This window comes from Hemibagrus wyckioides, linkage group LG10 (genome assembly GCF_019097595.1).
Source record: "Hemibagrus wyckioides isolate EC202008001 linkage group LG10, SWU_Hwy_1.0, whole genome shotgun sequence".
Taxonomy (NCBI): Eukaryota; Metazoa; Chordata; class Actinopteri; order Siluriformes; family Bagridae; genus Hemibagrus; species Hemibagrus wyckioides.
The window spans coordinates 10,030,001-10,047,284 of NC_080719.1; the positions used below are offsets into that span (position 1 = coordinate 10,030,001).

Here is a 17,284-nt window from a genome sequence, read left to right on the forward strand (position 1 = left end):
AGCTGATTTTGAGCTGTATGCACGTGGTCGCATTCCATGATGCAGGGTCGTGTGCCAGCGCACTAATAATAAGCGTCTGAGTTTGTTAAGTAAGTACACTTGGGAACTCCGGTCCTTGGTGTGATGCTGAGATGAGCGACCCCGAGAAGAGCACCTGTTACGGCATCGTTGCATCATCACACACAGAGGTGAGCGCATGTTTATTTTGATCCTTATGTAACGCTATGATCAAACCTTTCATAACAAGTGTTAATTGAATAAATACCTGAATGCATTGCTGTGAAGGAATACCAATGAGAAGCAACTTATTTGCACTGCAAAACCGTCAGTGTTGAATTGAATACCTCTTATAATACTTATGCATTCATGCCGTGACACCTAAGCATAAAGTTTGACTTAACACCAACATTGTTGGAACAAATCTTGCAATACTGAACACCTCACTGTATGTGTCTGCTTAACACACTGAGTACATTATACCTTAGAAATGTCCTGCATTAACAGTAAACACTAACACTCAAGATGCTGATTCAACACAGCACTGGAGCTGTTAATTCAGCAGTAATGATGTTAATTCAACACTTTAGGTAGTAAGTCAGCATTGTTGGTGTTAACTCAAAACTATATTTATTAATAGAACATTGCAGGTGTTAAGTCAACACTGCAGTTATCAAGGCATGCAACACTGTGTTAATTCAACACTGTGTGTATTCAATCAGCATTGTGTTCAGCGCATTTATTAAATTGGTGTTGTATGTGTTAATCCAAGACTGATGCCATTTAGTCAGCAATATAGCTGTTAATTCAACAAAGTTTTTAAATTGATGTTGTATGTGTTCATCTTAGACTGGTGCTGTTAAGTCAGCATTGTAGGTGTTAATCTTAAACTGTTAACATTAAAACCTTATTAACAATGATATAACATTGCAAAAGATCATTCAATGCTGTAATAATCATTTCAACATTAGGTGTTAATTTAACCCTCTAAGAGTTAAAGGGTAAGTTTTTTTGTGAAGTCTGAAATCTCTAACATAAAAGACCCAGGTAATGTCCACTAAAATGTCTCATTCATGGGTTTGGTGTTATTTTTTTAGTTAATGCCAGGTAACACACACACACACACACACACACACATAGTCCTGTGATGTGTTATTATTCACATATTGTGATATTTGTGAATGCTGTGAATGATATTTGTGAATGCTGTTGAATGCAGGTTGGTACACATTAGCTATATTTATAAAATCTATACGTTTTCTGTAATGGGTATTCTAAAGGCATTTGATCAGCAGCTCTCAGTTGTTAAGATCATTCCCTATTGGAATTTTCCCATATGAACGTTGGGGTTCTTCCATTCTCAGTCCTGCCCATCATACTGACCCATCAGCCTGTGGAACACTGGCATCTGTAGGCTTAGAGCCATTACTATGCTTTCACAATGCAGTAGGTGCACTTTGCCAAACTCACTGACACTCACTGGTGCCAAGTCCACTGGTATTGTGTTGCCAAGTCTGCTGGTATTGAGTTGAAAAATGCACTGGCACTGATTTGCCAAACCAACTGGCATTGGGTTGCCAAGTCCATTGTCTTTGGTTTTTCAGGCCCAATGACACTGGGTTGCCAAATCTCCTGTAGTTTGCACAATCCACTGGCACTGGGTTGCCAAGCCTATTGGCAATGGGTTTCCAGGCTCATTGGCATTGGGTTGCCAAGCCCAGTGGCTTTACCTTTCCAAGACTACCAGCTTTGGTTTGCCCAACTATCTAGCACTGGGTTGCCAAGTGGACTGGCATTGAGATGTTTGTTGTTTTTTTCTATCAGTGTGAAATTGCAGCAGACTGCCAGAAACAGCTTTTCATTCCTCGTCCAGCAGCTACTAAATGGCGTGTGAAATTATCGAAAGTGGCGATCCTTTTCCCACACACTCTCAGAGCTCCCACTCCCATTCCCTCTAAGTTGTTAATTAACGGCAGAGGCGTCTTCAGAATGAGTGTTTTAATGAAATTAGTGCCGCGTGTGTGCGACAGTCTGCATCCCATGCCTCGCTAATGACTTGTGCAATCACAGCATGCTAGATTGCAGTCACCTACTTTCTCGCTTGGCTCCTCAGAAGAGGACAGGAAAGTGGCACATAGAAGCAGAGACCATTGTGGCTGCATCTTGTTCATATAAAGTAGCCCTCAGGCAAGTGGCAATTAGTTTATTGTAGGGTAGAAGGAAAAAGAGCGGTGGCTATAATTCTGCTTTTCCTGTCTGAAGGTTATTTTAGGCTGTACATTAAACACAGGCTGGCTTCAGAGTGACCTACTTACACATATACACACTCACACACACACACAGGTGGTGGCTGACAGATGTCCTCTCACTCCACCTATCCCTCTGTTCCATCCCATGGTCCTTCCTCCTCTGTTTTAATCTAAACCCATTATTTATTCTATTTTTTTTTTTTTAAAACTTTTCCAGAACTTTTCACAGCAAGCGTATGGAAATTGTATCCCTCATAAATACTAAGGTGGTTTAGCAGTGTAACATTCAGTAGCAGCAGTGAGAATAAAGTAAACTTTTCTATAACATGCAGCTAGAGATTGTTTTTGTTTAACATCCATGTACTTTGTCAGGCTTTTACAGATGGCTAGTCGGTAGATTAGCAAGATAGCTTTTAGCTACAGAATATGCTGCAATCCCACAAAAGTTTCATTCAGTTTTTTTCCCCCTTAATACCTCTATGTATTTTGTTCCAAGCTACATGTTTTCTTTCACATTTTCTTAATAAATGTGACAACATGAATTCTACTAGACCAGTCTAAACACAAAGGTATGAATGCATAAACTAATCCAGGGGCAAACTAAAAGCAGGTGAGAGTAGTCAGGAAACATGAGAGACAATGCATCCAATGATAATACATGGGTGGAGACAGGACATGAACCAAAACAAAACACATGTGGCAAGATAAACAAACACATAACAAGCAGGAGGAATGAACCTTAGTCCTGCAAGCTCCTCATCACTCTGGGGTTTCCCAAAACCGGCTGTGCTTTCCAGATTCTGGTGTCCTTGGATGATCAGTTTCTCTGCCCATTGGTGTGTTTGGCTGGTGAGCTGGGAAAACTTGAATCTCAGCAATCCCTCTTTTCGGTCTTGTGGTCCAGCAGGCCTTTGAAATATATTTGGCATTGCAGCAGGTAGCCTTCTGGAAGGAATTAAGTGAATATAAGGGTATAAAGGGATCCACTGGGGTAAGTGCACTGAGTTGAACGCCGGATTGGCCATCTTGGAATTACGCCACACTTGATGGATGCAGTTGCAGTTTATTTGTAGGTCAGTCAGACAAATCCAAAAAATCGGACAAAATTAAGGTCAAGGACCAGACTAGGTCAGGTGATCCACTAACTGAGTAAACTGGGGACCAAACAAAAACCAGGAAGCTTGCCAAGTCAGTGAACCAGTAGTCTCTGCTTCAGATGTCATGCCCATGAACCGTTGGCTGAAAGGGTTATGTATATGGCACAGAAAATTGGAAACACTTCAGGAGTTTTGAAGTCGTCATCTCCTTCCCTCATGGAAGAAGGAAGCCGTCATGTTTACAGCTGTGACATTGAGCGCTTATGAGGATCAGCTAAATGCTGGATTTTCCTAATGATGTTTGAAGTTCACGGTATAGACTCATTAATTTGCACAACTTTCTTAAATAAACCAACTACGGTTGCACATCTGTCTGTTTTTGTAGGGACATCGACGTTGCATTTTCACGGCCCTTTACACGACGCTGAACAAAATGAACTGTGATTGGTTGCTTTACATGTCAATTAGATGCCCTGTATGGAGTCCAGCTGCTAAGTTGATATGGAGTCCATACATTCGGACGTTAGTCAGCCAGAACAGTAAACACAGGAAAAGAAAAACTCTGTACTGACAGGCAGATAAACGCTGATCAATACTTCGCTCTGAACATAAAGGGAATAAATGCACAAACTAATCAAGGGGCAAACTGAAAGCAGGTGAGAGTAATCAGGAAGCACACAGGAGACAACCAATGACAATGCACAGGCAGAGACAGAACAAGAACCAAAAAAAAATACAAGCGGCAACATAAAGAAACAAACAGCAAGACGGAGGAATTGTAGTGCTGCAAGCTCTTAAGCACGCTGAGTGTTTCTCTACGCAGTTCTCAGTTCGAGGGGGTTGTCACTGTCTGGGACTAGAATGAGATTTGTGTTACAATTTTAGCTGCATGATGGGCTGAGTAGGCGCAATAAAAGCTAATGTCGAAACATAATGTAAGCGTTTGCCTCAATATTTATTTCACCTGCTGGTCGAGCAGGCCGACTCACGATTTATGTCGGCTCACGTGAGCTAACATGAACAGCGTGTAACCAGAATCTGATAAACTCTTCTTTAATAATTCATGACTCATTCCACAGATCAGTGTTTGTCATGGTTTCTGAACAGAACTGAACATGACGACATCTGAATCATCACTTCACACCGAGCCACCTGTAAAACAGTTAAATGACGCAAGTGTAACATTTACTGTTTTTATTTTTAGCTAGGCGTAATAAATACTGTTCCTGTTTATCAGTGAAAATGCTCCTTGCCTTTTCAATCTCAGTCACAGTTATATGGACAGATTACACTCTTTCTTCCAGATTTAGTCAGCTTCCCACTTTCACAGTGCAAATTAAAAACAGGGAAGGTGCAGACATCCTCAGATGCCAGACACCAAATCTTTCCTAACTGCTGTTAATGTAGCAGTCTATGTAATTGTACACTCTTAGAGGATAGTTCTCATTGTCCTCTAACCTATACACAAGCTCACAGACTGGATAAAGTCACTTTGATCGACATAGCAAAGCCAAAAACGTTTTTGTGGTCTTGTATCCATTTTGGGCTTCAAACTTGCAACGTCATAGCAAACACTTTATACTGTGTCACTCGGCTGCCAAGCGTTAACAAAAATTTCTTCACATTTATGCATCTGCTAGATGCTTTTATCGAAAGAATTAAATCTAAAAGTCCAGAGTTGGGCAGACAACATCTAAGAGTTTAGCTCTAGGGCACAACACCACAACAGTGGCATTTCGGGATTTAAAATTAGGACCTTTTGTTGCTAGAACGAAACTGTAACCACTTTGCCTCCATTGTTTTCCTCGTCAGGTTTGTGCTCAAAAGTCAGGTCCTGCTTCTGCCTCACTCTCTTCAACTTTGACTCATTTCCATGCAAATGAATACTAATATGGACTTGGGACTACTGGCATGATTGTTGAAAGGAGGGCTGAGAAGTCACACTGAATATAGTGATTAATATCCGCACAGGAACTGCCTCCATTTGTGTCTTTTTGCTTCATTTTAAAGGTTTAAATTATTTTCCTTTTATTACATTTTCGGGTGGCGATCGAATATAAAAGGCTGCTAACGTTGCTTTCTTTAATGTAATAATTAATTCCTTAGAACATGATATTTTGTGGTGTTATAGGCAGCAATGCTACATTCTTGTCAGATGTAATAATTGAAATCTGTAAAACAGCAGGGCAGTAGGTTTTTGAAGAGGTGCCCAGGGGCAAACACGAGCTATAAAGCAGAGGTTAGGCCTACTGGGCAGAAATACAAAAAAAAATACATTTGTGTTCATACAGTACAGGAGAAGCATGACAGAAATAAAAGAGTTAGCTTTAAAATGTGGGGGGTCAGGTTCCTTTACAGGAACTGCTAGCCACAAAAGTCATAACATCCCTGGATTCACAGGTACAAAGGCCATAGCACTTCTAAAAACAACATACAGAAGAAGCAGAATCTTGCATAAGGTTGCACATTTAGGATTTTTACTCCAGTGTATAAGTGTGTAATTTGGGAGGTGCCTCGCAAATTGCACAATGGCACATGTACATGCCATTTTGTAGTATGAATAGTGTGAGTAGTGTGTTCACAATAAAAATTCCAACAAAAAGAAGTGCTTTCGTCAGGGATTTCCAATCATATTACACCTTATTCCACCTCCTTTACTCAACTGATCTTGGCTTTCAGTAGGCTCAGGTGTGGTTTCTGGTCAGTTGGAGTAAACATGCACCCACACCGGCCCTTTGCGGATAAGATTATACTTCGCTGGCTTAAGTAGTGAAAAAGGGGTGGGGCTACCAGGTGCTGATTTAATAAAAAGATGTCTTTTTAAATTAGCCCACAATGTGAGATCTAATTTTCTCCTTCTTTTAGAATTTCTTCTAAAATTCACATAGACAGTAGAGAACCTAGTGCATTGTGTAAGTGCATAGTATATAGTATGCCAGTTGGGACACAGCTTGGGATTTGAAGTGTTCACAAATGCTAAAGCATAAACTGTTGTCTCAGTAAGCAGCTGTATTTGAAGTAGCAAGTTTTGTCACTTCTACTCTAATAGCGTTGTGAGTAGCAGCTCGAGAAAGAAAAAAAATGCAGCGACACACCTCGATCTGCCTCCGAGAAAGCACGTACACGCTTCTAGATTGGATTGCTCGGAATTGGAAAATGATGAAATCCGGCGACAAGTGAAATGCATAATAAATGGTTCTATTTCTTGTGTGTGTTCTCCCGCGAGCAATTTGTTGAAACTGTGAACGATGAATTGCTAGTCCCACAGGAGCATATGACCCGCCTTATCGCTCCAAATGCCCCTGTGCCCATATGATAACTGCTTGACCTCTCTTTCATTAGGAAGTGTTTAGAAAGGACCTTCAGTTCAGGCAGAAGCTTATGCTGTTTGTAAAGACTTTATGCTGAGGAAGCAAGACGAGTGTTAGGACAGCTTTGGCTCATTATCTGCATATTGGGAGGCAGGGATTGTACTTACCTGATGATACGGAATGATGGGAATTGAGGATGGAGAGGAAACGGAGCGTTGCCTGCAGCCATTGTCAGCTTTTCTTTGGTGTCAGCTTTCTGGAGATCATGTGGGGCCAATTAGTGTGTTTTATGCCTGAGATATATTTATTTTGTGTGTGTATGTGTGTGTGTGTGTGTGTGTGTGTGTATGTATGTGTGTGTGAGTGTGTGTGTGTTTGTGTGTGTTTTTAAGTAATTCCTTCATAGGGTGTATGTATGTGCACTGATAGTGATGACAGAAAGCCTGAGGTGTTCATTCATATATACAGTATGTATACATACATGACCCCAATAAATTCCCTCAATCTGCTAACAAATTGAGCCGTGTAACATGGAGAGTGTGCGTGCCTGCACATCACTTAGCACCAGAGACTGAGCGAGAGTGGTGCCAAAAGAAAAAATGCCTAAGGTTATGAATTTGCAGGTGGCTACAAAAGTAGCCATTTCTCTGTTGCTTCCCGTTTCAGTCTGCAAATAAAACCTTTGTCAAAACTGCACAAATTTAGTCGGGTTTGGAAGCCGGAGAGGATTTTGGATCCAAAAATCTGTTTTTGATAAAGATTAAGAGCTTGTATTAAAGAGTAATACATTTTAATGCGCCACAATGTGCATGTTACTCTGCATGTTATTCAGATCATACTAGTTGTCCATAAAACTCAAAGGTGTTGATGAACTGTCTATACACCTGGATGGCAGATGCATATATATACACTATATTGCCAAAAGTATTCACTCACCCATCCAAATAATCAGAATCAGGTGTTCCAATCACTTCCATGGCCACAGATGTATAAAATCAAGCACCTAGGCATGCAGACGGTTTTTACAAACATTTGTGAAAGAATGGGTCGCTCTCAGGAGCTCAGTGAATTCCAGCGTGGAACTGTGATAGGATGCCACCTGTGCAACAAATCCAAAAAGTGCGCAGAGAGCTTCATGGAATGGGTTTCCATGGCCGAGCAGCCGCATCCAAGCCATACATCACCAAGTGCAATGCAAAGCGTCGGATGCAGTGGTGTAAAGCACGCCGCCACTGGACTCTAGAGCAGTGGAGACGCGTTCTCTGGAGTGACGAATCGCGCTTCTCCATCTGGCAATCTGATGGACGAGTCTGGGTTTGGCGGTTGCCAGGAGAACGGTACTTGTCTGACTGCATTGTGCCAAGTGTAAAGTTTGGTGGAGGGGGGATTATGGTGTGGAGTTGTTTTTCAGGAGCTGGGCTTGGCCCCTTAGTTCCAGTGAAAGGAACTCTGAATGCTTCAGCATACCAAGACATTTTGGACAATTCCATGCTCCCAACTTTGTGGGAACAGTTTGGAGCTGGCCCCTTCCTCTTCCAACATGACTGTGCACCAGTGACCAAAGCAAGGTCCATAAAGACATGGATGACAGAGTCTGGTGTGGATGACCTTGACTGGCCTGCACAGAGTCCTGACCTCAACACCTTTGGGATGAATTAGAGCAGAGACTGAGAGCCAGGCCTTCTTGTTCAACATCAGTGTGTGACCTCACAAATGCGCTTCTGGAAGAATGGTCAAAAATTCCCATAAACACACTCCTAAACTTTGTGGACAGCCTTCCCAGAAGAGTTGAAGCTGTTATAGCTGCAAAGGGTGGACCGATGTCATATTGAACCCTATGGATTAGGAATGGGATGTCACTTAAGTTCATATGCGAGTCAAGGCAGGTGAGCGAATACTTTTGGCAATATAGTGTATATATATATATATATATACATATGGCAGATGATTCTGGTGAAAGTGAAAAGATTTTTTTAGCATTTTGGAAGGAGTCTCCAGTTTCACAGCTTTGTAGTAGTCAGAATAAGGATGTTATCTTTAGGATGATGTCTTATTAAAACATAACAATTGGCTAAGGAACAACCTTTTATAGATGTTGCAATGTAAGCTATAATGGGAGCTATCTTGTTTTTTGGATGTTCCACATCACAATCACTACAGGGCATATTATAGGAATATAATCATCTTTGGGGTATGTTCTATGTAATAAATGTGTTAAATGTGTTTGTTACTCTATTTCTGAACTCATTTTTTGCAGTTCAAACTTTTCAGGCTTAACTACATGTAGCTACATGTGAAAAGAAAGCTGTGATTATGCCAGCTCTTTTGTGATGTTAGACAGTCTAGATGACTGTACCATGTCGACTCAAGGTGTAAAAAGTGACTTCCAGTTTGTAGGAATGTGGTAAAGGGGGCAATGGACTGACAAGCCGACATCTTTGTGTAGCAGGAAAGATTGATGACTACAGGGAGGGCTGTGTGTACCCACACACACCTGCTTCGGTTTATTGTATGAACCTGTAATAATACACAACCTCAGGCTGCTTATTGACAGCTATATAGTGCCCGAGTCTTTGAGAGTCACTGAAGGCTGTGCCCATAAGTCTCTGCGGTACCTTCTGTTAAAAACAGGGCACTGGTTATTGGAACAGGAGAGGATAATAATAATGACTTTTGCTTCTACTACAGCTTTCTCAGGATGTTTTGTGAAAGAGAAGATCAATACCTCCAGACAACTCATCAACTTTACGATGGGAATTCTGCTTATTGGTCCCGTGATGGTCACAGCTTTCTTATTTTTAGAATCCTAAAAATATTATTAATTCTAAATAAATGGACCCACTATACAGACTGTATACTGTATATACATCCTCTAGCACAGTAATAGATAGACCCCTTATAGATTGTTTTCACACAGAGCATGTTTGTTGAGGTCTGAATCCGAGTGTGATTGTTCCCGGCACCCCAGCAGCACTAGTCTTGATTCTCTCAACCCCTAGTGCATTTATTTTTTTGGTTCTGTTATGCACCACAGGTCACCTCAACACTTCTGTGTCCCACAACGTTCCCCTGTCACTTATAGTACACATATTTTGCGGAAACTAACGTTGTCATCTTCAGCATGAGTTCACATTCATGGAAATCACAATACAGTTCTAGTGCAACCAAACTCACGTCACCTCCTACAGGTAGTGGGGAACAGATTCAATAAAATCCCTACAATCCCTATTGGCTTGTGTAAATTAGGCAAATTTAAAATGTTCGAAACTGCTAACTATAGACATGTCTCCTGTGAGTATGAGTCTAGGCACGATGACAAAATATGTGTAGTTAAAACTGCAAAAATTGCCCCAGAGAAAGATGGGCACTGATTGAAACAGGAAATAAGAAAGGTGTGTAATAGACTCTTCTTCAGCAATAAAAGCTGGAGTACTGTCGAAATGAAGCCATCGAGCATCCCGAAATGAAGCAATATATCTGAACACACGCTGACTTGCTTACAAGAAGTGAGCATGCCGCATTTCTGCTTTTTATTAGTTAGCTGATGCAGTCATCCCTTTACATTATTGATGACTGTAAATGAGGGTTAGAGAGAGAATGACAGTTACTGAAAGTGAAATTTAAAGAAGCGCTTAAGTCAGTCGGTATCGTTCTCACGTAAAAATGTGTTCATTTCCATCCCTTGCAGCATTAATCTGTGCAAACTGATTATACCGAGGGTTTGCACGAGAGGAATATTTGATCTGTAATCTCGCTTGATGTGCTGATAAACAGAGCAGCGGCAGGCAGACGCTCTGATTAGGAATCGCGGTGGAGGAAGAGCTGAAACACAAAGCAGTGTTGATTTGTAGTGACAGTGTTTGGGGAGATTCACACTCTCTTATTGTGACGAATGTTCTTTCTAGGATCTACCTACACCCATTATTTAAGGAAGTTGAAAGGATATGTCTTGCTTAGTGTACATAACAAAGTTGGCTATTGAAGTTGGCCCGATGGTGGCAAACTGGTAGTGCTGGGGTTTGAACTCACAACCTTCTGGGCACATTAACACCTGACTTACAGCTACATCTTCTGACTTACATCTTTTTTCTTTTTTCTGCTAGGAAAAAATGTAGTCTTCAATACATTGTATTTTCAAAGGTACAATGTTTAATCGTTGAAGGAGCAGTTTATAATAATTAAATTTTAGATCTGTTTGCTATGAGTTTCTCTTGCAATGAAAAGTTGCAAAAATGAACTTTTTGTAGATTTTTAAATTATGCAGAAATGTAAATTTGAGATTAAATTGCATGATGATAAGGCAATTAATTTTTTTTGTAAAAGTCTAAACACACACAATTTACTTGTTTTTATCACTCAGCTCTAAGAAAACGTTTCTGCTAACATGCCCCAGGGTCAGAGATCACTGAAAGTCAAAGCTCTTAAGAAAATGTACTTTTGCTTTGGAAGTCTGTCCACTGTGAACTGTTTCTCTTTTCCAAAAAGGTACATTCTGTACTTTCCCATACCCCACTTACTTTTAAGTTCACTGGAATGCACTTGATTGCTTCATATTTCAGCTTCTGACCTCTTAACCTGTAATATGTGTTAATGGCTGTCTCTGATAATGGCTTGAGGGTTGGACGTGATTTATTTTAAATACAGACACAAAACATTGCTACAGAACACGAGTTTCACAAGTGTCGATTCAGGTCATCTTATTTTGTAATTGGTTGTATATCAGGAAAGAGGACATAAAGATAAGTGTGTGTTGAAGAGGAGGAAGATCCCAGGCCCTATAGTATTGGAGAACTGTGCCTTTAATCTTTCTTCCTGCTTCCAACCGTTAATGACTTGGCTCTTGCACTTATAGCACAGCTTTTAAAGACAGTAAAAATAGATCAGAGGGATTACGAAGAATTCAGTCATATGCTGTTTATTGTACAGGTAATTTGGCGAATATACTACACTTCTATAAATGTAGCTTGTCCTCAAACTTGGTAAGTCTACATACTGTATCAGACGATGTCAAGGTGATCCCTCCATCCATACACCAACACAATAAGTGCTAAGCTACCTAACTCACTCACCACTGCATGCACTGAAGCATTCAACACGTGGCTCCATCCATCTGTTGTCGTCCAAAGAGCCTCAGCATCAGATGACAGCCCTAAATTTATACACTTCTACACATGCATTGCAGCTGCCTCCTTTCCCTATTCCTCCTTCCACATTTCATTCATCATTAAGAACAGCTTCTGTGTGGATTTTATAGTCCATCTGAGAATTCACAAATCATCCACTAATGGCAAGAGTCTACATCTGTGTTCCTCCATAACGTAACTTACGCAACATGCTTTGTACTGGGAAATAATGGTCACACAGTGGAAACAGGTGGTTTGTTTTCCATTAATGGTCGACGAAATCTCTAGGATGCAGGGATTTTTGCCAGTATCTCACCTTTTTTTTGTTCGCTGTCACAGTTCTCACAGCAGGAGTTAAAATCATGACATGAAGAAATGACTGTGGAAACAACATCAATAGCACTTGGCTGTCTGTGTAAATTCTGATTTCTGCCTACAAATGATTATTTCCATTACAGTGATGTTACTATAAATGGGGAAAAAAACCTTAACTAGAAATCTCTGACATGCAAAACCAATCCAATGACTTCCTTCTGTCTGTCTGACAGCTTCCTGATCGAGACTCAGAGGGCCAGATGTGTTTGTGGCAGGATGCAGAAACAGCCATTCAAAAACTACAGTGAAGTGGTGGAAATGGTCAACCATCAAAGAGCTAGCGAATATAAAAGAAAGGCAAGTTTAGTAACAAAGATTTGCCCATAATTAAAGTTCTTAAATAAGAACGGTGCTAATTTATACCTGGGTTTAGGAGGAGGAAAAAGAAATCATAGCAAAAACTGACTGCTGAAGTTTAATGTAATATGCAAACAGTTCTCATCACCACCACACTTTTTGTGCTGACTTTCCAATTTTAGCGGTCAATCCTTCCTCAATGCATATGTATTAGAGGAGAAGCATGCTTTATGTTCCTCCGCCTTTATTCTCTTATGCCTTAGATTTTTTTGTCTACAGTGTGGTTTAACTACACCTGAAAATAGACACAAAGCGTTTAGTCTGACTTAGAGCCATGCCCAGTCAGGGCCATTGTCATTCCCAAAAATGCTTCTGTAGTCTGATATGCTATTGTGAAAATAGAAAACCTGTCTGTATGCTTAAATTCACATTGCAGAGATGCAAAGTGCTTACTTCAACAGCAGTTAGGGATTGGAGTGAAGCACATGCAAAGTTTAGCTGTTCAGTTTCAAATCAAGAAATGTTGATGTGCAGTCAAATATTGACTTCATTTATTCATTCTTATTTACATAAATTTGAAGAATGATGTGCGTTATTTTCTCGCAATCTGCTCCGTCCTCTGTGCAGGATATTTGCCGGTCCTTATCCAAAATGAATGGGAGGCATAGCAAAAAAAAAAAAAAAGGAAAAAAGTTCTTATCAGCAGTGTGAATGTTATAGGCATATGGATTATGAGGCGATGTAATAAAGGGCATAACAGATGCTCTTGATGACATGATGTTCATATCATCATACCAGTGGTTGATGGAAATACTATTCCATTATTTTTTTTTTTTCCAACTTATATGGAAATCAAACTTATATGGAAAGCACTTCTCTATGAGATCATCTCGTATGCTCTTGCCTGAAAGCAAACGTCACCCTCATCCCAGCCAGAGTTTCTTAAGAATATTCCCCCTGATGTCCTCAGAGAGCTTCTATTCCTTGTGGATGTTATTTCAGACAGGGCAAAAGGCCACCTGTTTTCTGTCTCCCAGTAGATTTCTGTCACAAATCCTGATAGTCTTGTAAAACAATCAGCTGGCAAAGGAGGTGATGTCATTACGAGGTCGTGAGTGACTTCTTCACTTTGCTTTCTCAGTGTCAGGGCTAAACCATTTATTCAGATTATGATAAGAACACAGACTATGAACATTTCAAGGCCTGACTGTCTAGAGTTTCCAGTAGGTTTGACTCTTATGAACTGGTTAGTTCATGTTACTTAGATATCTAAAACAAGCCAACCTAGACTTCCTTCTTTTTATTTGATGACTTCCTGATATAAGAGAGCTATCAAGAATGATAGTTCTTATAAAATAAAATATATTAACAAAACTAGAAAATGTTATGGACAGATTAATTATATTTTATTAAAAGACATGAAATTAAACAGCATTAATGTTTTTTAAACCTCTCCAACTTCTATAACATTTTGTAAACTGCCAGCTTCACAAACGTCCTCATTTACACTTGAGCTGTTTGTGTGCTGTGATCAAGTTTGCCAGCTCTGACAAGTGCTGCCTAATCAATCAGCAGAATTATTTTTTTTCGTTTCCTGAATAGTTCTTTTTCAACCAAAATCCAAAATGATTTTTCAAGATTACACATTTAGTGATAAATAAAATAGAATATATATGAATGAAATAACTCCTCAGCTGCGCAGATGTATTGTCTGAACCTTATACCACGTTTTGTTGTGTTGATGCCGGAATGCCGACTGAAATTCCGACTCGATCAGATTTTGAATGGTATAGAAATTCTATCTGCATAGCAAAACACACCCTAATCTACAGTTTCTACACTGAACCATAGAAAATGTACTTTTCATGATGAAAACATTTCAGGGGAATTTATCTGAGTGCACAGAATGGTCAGAGTGTGAAAAATGCAGAGGTTTTACCACATTCCTTTAATCTCAAGGAACCATGAATGGCTCCATATTTCCACTCCTCGCTGTTGTAATGAGTAAGGAATAAAACATGATGGGGTGTGCTGTTATCGGAAAATAATTCATGACGGGGTGGTGTGATACGGTTCAACAAAAAGCAGAGTTACTGTTACCACCCCAAAGTGAATAATTTTCAAGTACCAGCATATCCTGAAGTCTTCAAATCCTCTTCCAGGACGACGCTTTGCTAATGATAGCAAGTTTCCATTTATTAATTAGCAAGCATCCATTTTAACCCCTTTTAGTTAGATTTAAATTTGCCTGTGATGCAGTTAGTTCCTGTTATCACTTAACTTATAACAACTAAAATTAGCTCTCTTTGTTGCTTTGTCTGGAAGTTAAGAAAACAATTGTTAACATGTTGGCAAGAAAAAATCCTGAAAACTCTCCCATGGAGGAAGATTACTTACAGTTTCTAAGCAGTGGCACTGGAGACTCATTCCATAAATATTTAATACAGAAAGTTTCCCACATGGTTGTACATGTATCTTTATTCAGTAGCACAATCATTTCACAAAATAGATTATCTGTCATACACATCCCTGTGAACCAGTTCTTGCTATTGTAACAATAACATAGTAGAACACGTGTGCACACACTGTATAATGTATAAAATTAATCAACACCTTCTCTGTCTGTGTTTTAATTTACACATTCATAGGATAAACTGTATAGATGACTCGATAAGAATAAATATGCAGATGCGTCCGTTCAACTGAATTAAATTTAGTATTTAATGGAATTCTCTATTTGGAACCTACACATCAAGCTATCTATCATTAAATTTAGAAGAAGAAAAAAAAAGGTCTTCAAAACAAGTTTGGAGTGATTTTAACTGTTCATGACCTTCGTAACAAATCCACCTGCAAATCTCCATAATTGCTGTTTGGAAACTGTACTTCAGCTTTCACATCATCGTGAATAATAAGAGATATGTGACAGGTGTGAGATCAGTGTTTTGTTTACTCCACCTGTCCCTGCTCACATCGGTTTGCTAAGCTAAATTGCAAATGTGTACCACTTCATGGATTCGGTGCTTGTTAGCGAGCGCACATACCCTGTTATGCGGCTATGAGTGGAGCTCACATCTCCTGCATGTAGTGAAATAAAAGTAGCTTTTCTATGACTGAAGTGTTCTTATATGTGGTTAAAAAAAGCGTGCTGGCTGTGAGGAAGCTGTGCTAAACTACGATGATGAGTTGATCTAATCTGGTAAAGTCAATTGAACCATCTGGCTAAGAGGGTAAAAATGCAGCAACTGGGAAAGTGTTAAAAACCTATACAACACGTAGACTCCTAATTGAATCTGAGCGGAATAAATACGGATCTGTTTTTAGCATGTTGTATAACTTCTGGATCCAACCTGCCTCCAGAGAAAGAGAGGGAGGGAGAATTTGGGATGTTAAACAAACCATAAACCAAAAAGGACATTTGTCAAAGCCTCTGATTGAACATGCTAGTTTTCTGCAAGTCAGAAGCCTGCCTGATGCTAAACCTGTTTTTGTCTGACCACTTCAGCAGACTTAAGCTGATTTGTATTAGAGTAATGGACCGTCCTTCATTAAATTGCCAAAAAGAGCAACGAATTAAAGCGATGCCTCTGTGTGCAGTGTGATTAAAGTGAGCTTAAATGGTAACACGAGCAAAAGGGTCGCTGCAGATCCTCGGGGAATATTCACACATTAGCAAATCATTAGCATTCTTTAATTGTATTTTTTCCCCTTCCTTTGTAAGATAATACTTTTTAATACGTTTATTGGCTCCTCAGTTTACAGAAGGTCACATTTCTCAGGTTTCTTAATCACACTTGGCTTAATATTCTTAGATTCTACTGTCCTGACATGACAAGTCGCTCATCAAGGACTTAGAGACATTGTGTTTTGTATGAATAGATATCCAATTAGTAGCTTTTTTATTGTTACAGACACTGCAGTGTTATGCTAAATAGGTGTAATGGAACAAATGATGGTGTTTTTTTCACCAGTTTTTAATGAAAAGGTTGCTTTTTATTCTGATCAATGTACGTACATAGTGAATGGAGAAAGTTTAATTTTTAAAGACTTTAACAAATGAAAATGAAGCGATTATAATAAATAGTAATTGCTTTTTTTTTTTTAGCATGTTGATTCCCAGTATTGGAATTTGTCATTTTCAGCAGTGGTCCAGACAGACTGCTGCTTAATGATGGTAATTACAGCTCAGATGAGCAGAAGATTGGTGATTAAATAATATAAAAGAGAAAGCGGTGGCTTGTATTTTGGGTGTGCTTAGTATCTTATTTGTTGTGAAGTTTCTCAGGCTTCACTGATTTGCTAACGAAGTTTATTATATTAATGCTGATGTACAGGCTTTGCCCTGTGTGCCTAGGGTGTTAAGGGTGTCTACTTCCATTAAGAGCTTTTCTGAACCCCTTTGTTGTTAAAGTAGCAAGCTTCTACGGCCCAGCGTTTTGCATCTATGTCACTCTCCTTCATCTGCTATGCCATCTGGCTGAGATGGTTGCTGACCTTTGGGTCAAGCCAAGCCAAGCACTCCATTATTGTAAATACTTCAAAAGCAAATTAAAGTCTGTGGTTGTAATTCAGTGGCAGTGATGGTAATGCAGGCCGCATGGTGGTGCACATTACTACTGCAGTCTGTGTGGAATTTTGTGAGTGTTCCTACGTGTATATTGGTTGACTTGCATTGTCCAAAAACATGCAAGAAGGTGGATTGGCTATGCTAACCTGCCCCTTGTAAGTGTGTGTGTGTGTGTGTGTGTAGTGCCCTGTTATGGATCAGCATTCAATCTAGGTTGCATTCTCCTGCCTTGTACCCTGTTCCTAGGATAGGCCCAGGAGCCACTGTG

General features: G+C 39.7%; 1 protein-coding gene across 1 annotated transcript in view; it reads left to right on the forward strand.

Moving 5' to 3' along the window:
- The window catches only part of cemip (cell migration inducing hyaluronidase 1), a 130,535-nt gene that overhangs the window by 709 nt on the left and 112,542 nt on the right, over window positions 1-17,284 (forward strand). The gene's annotated exons all lie outside the window — the stretch shown is intronic.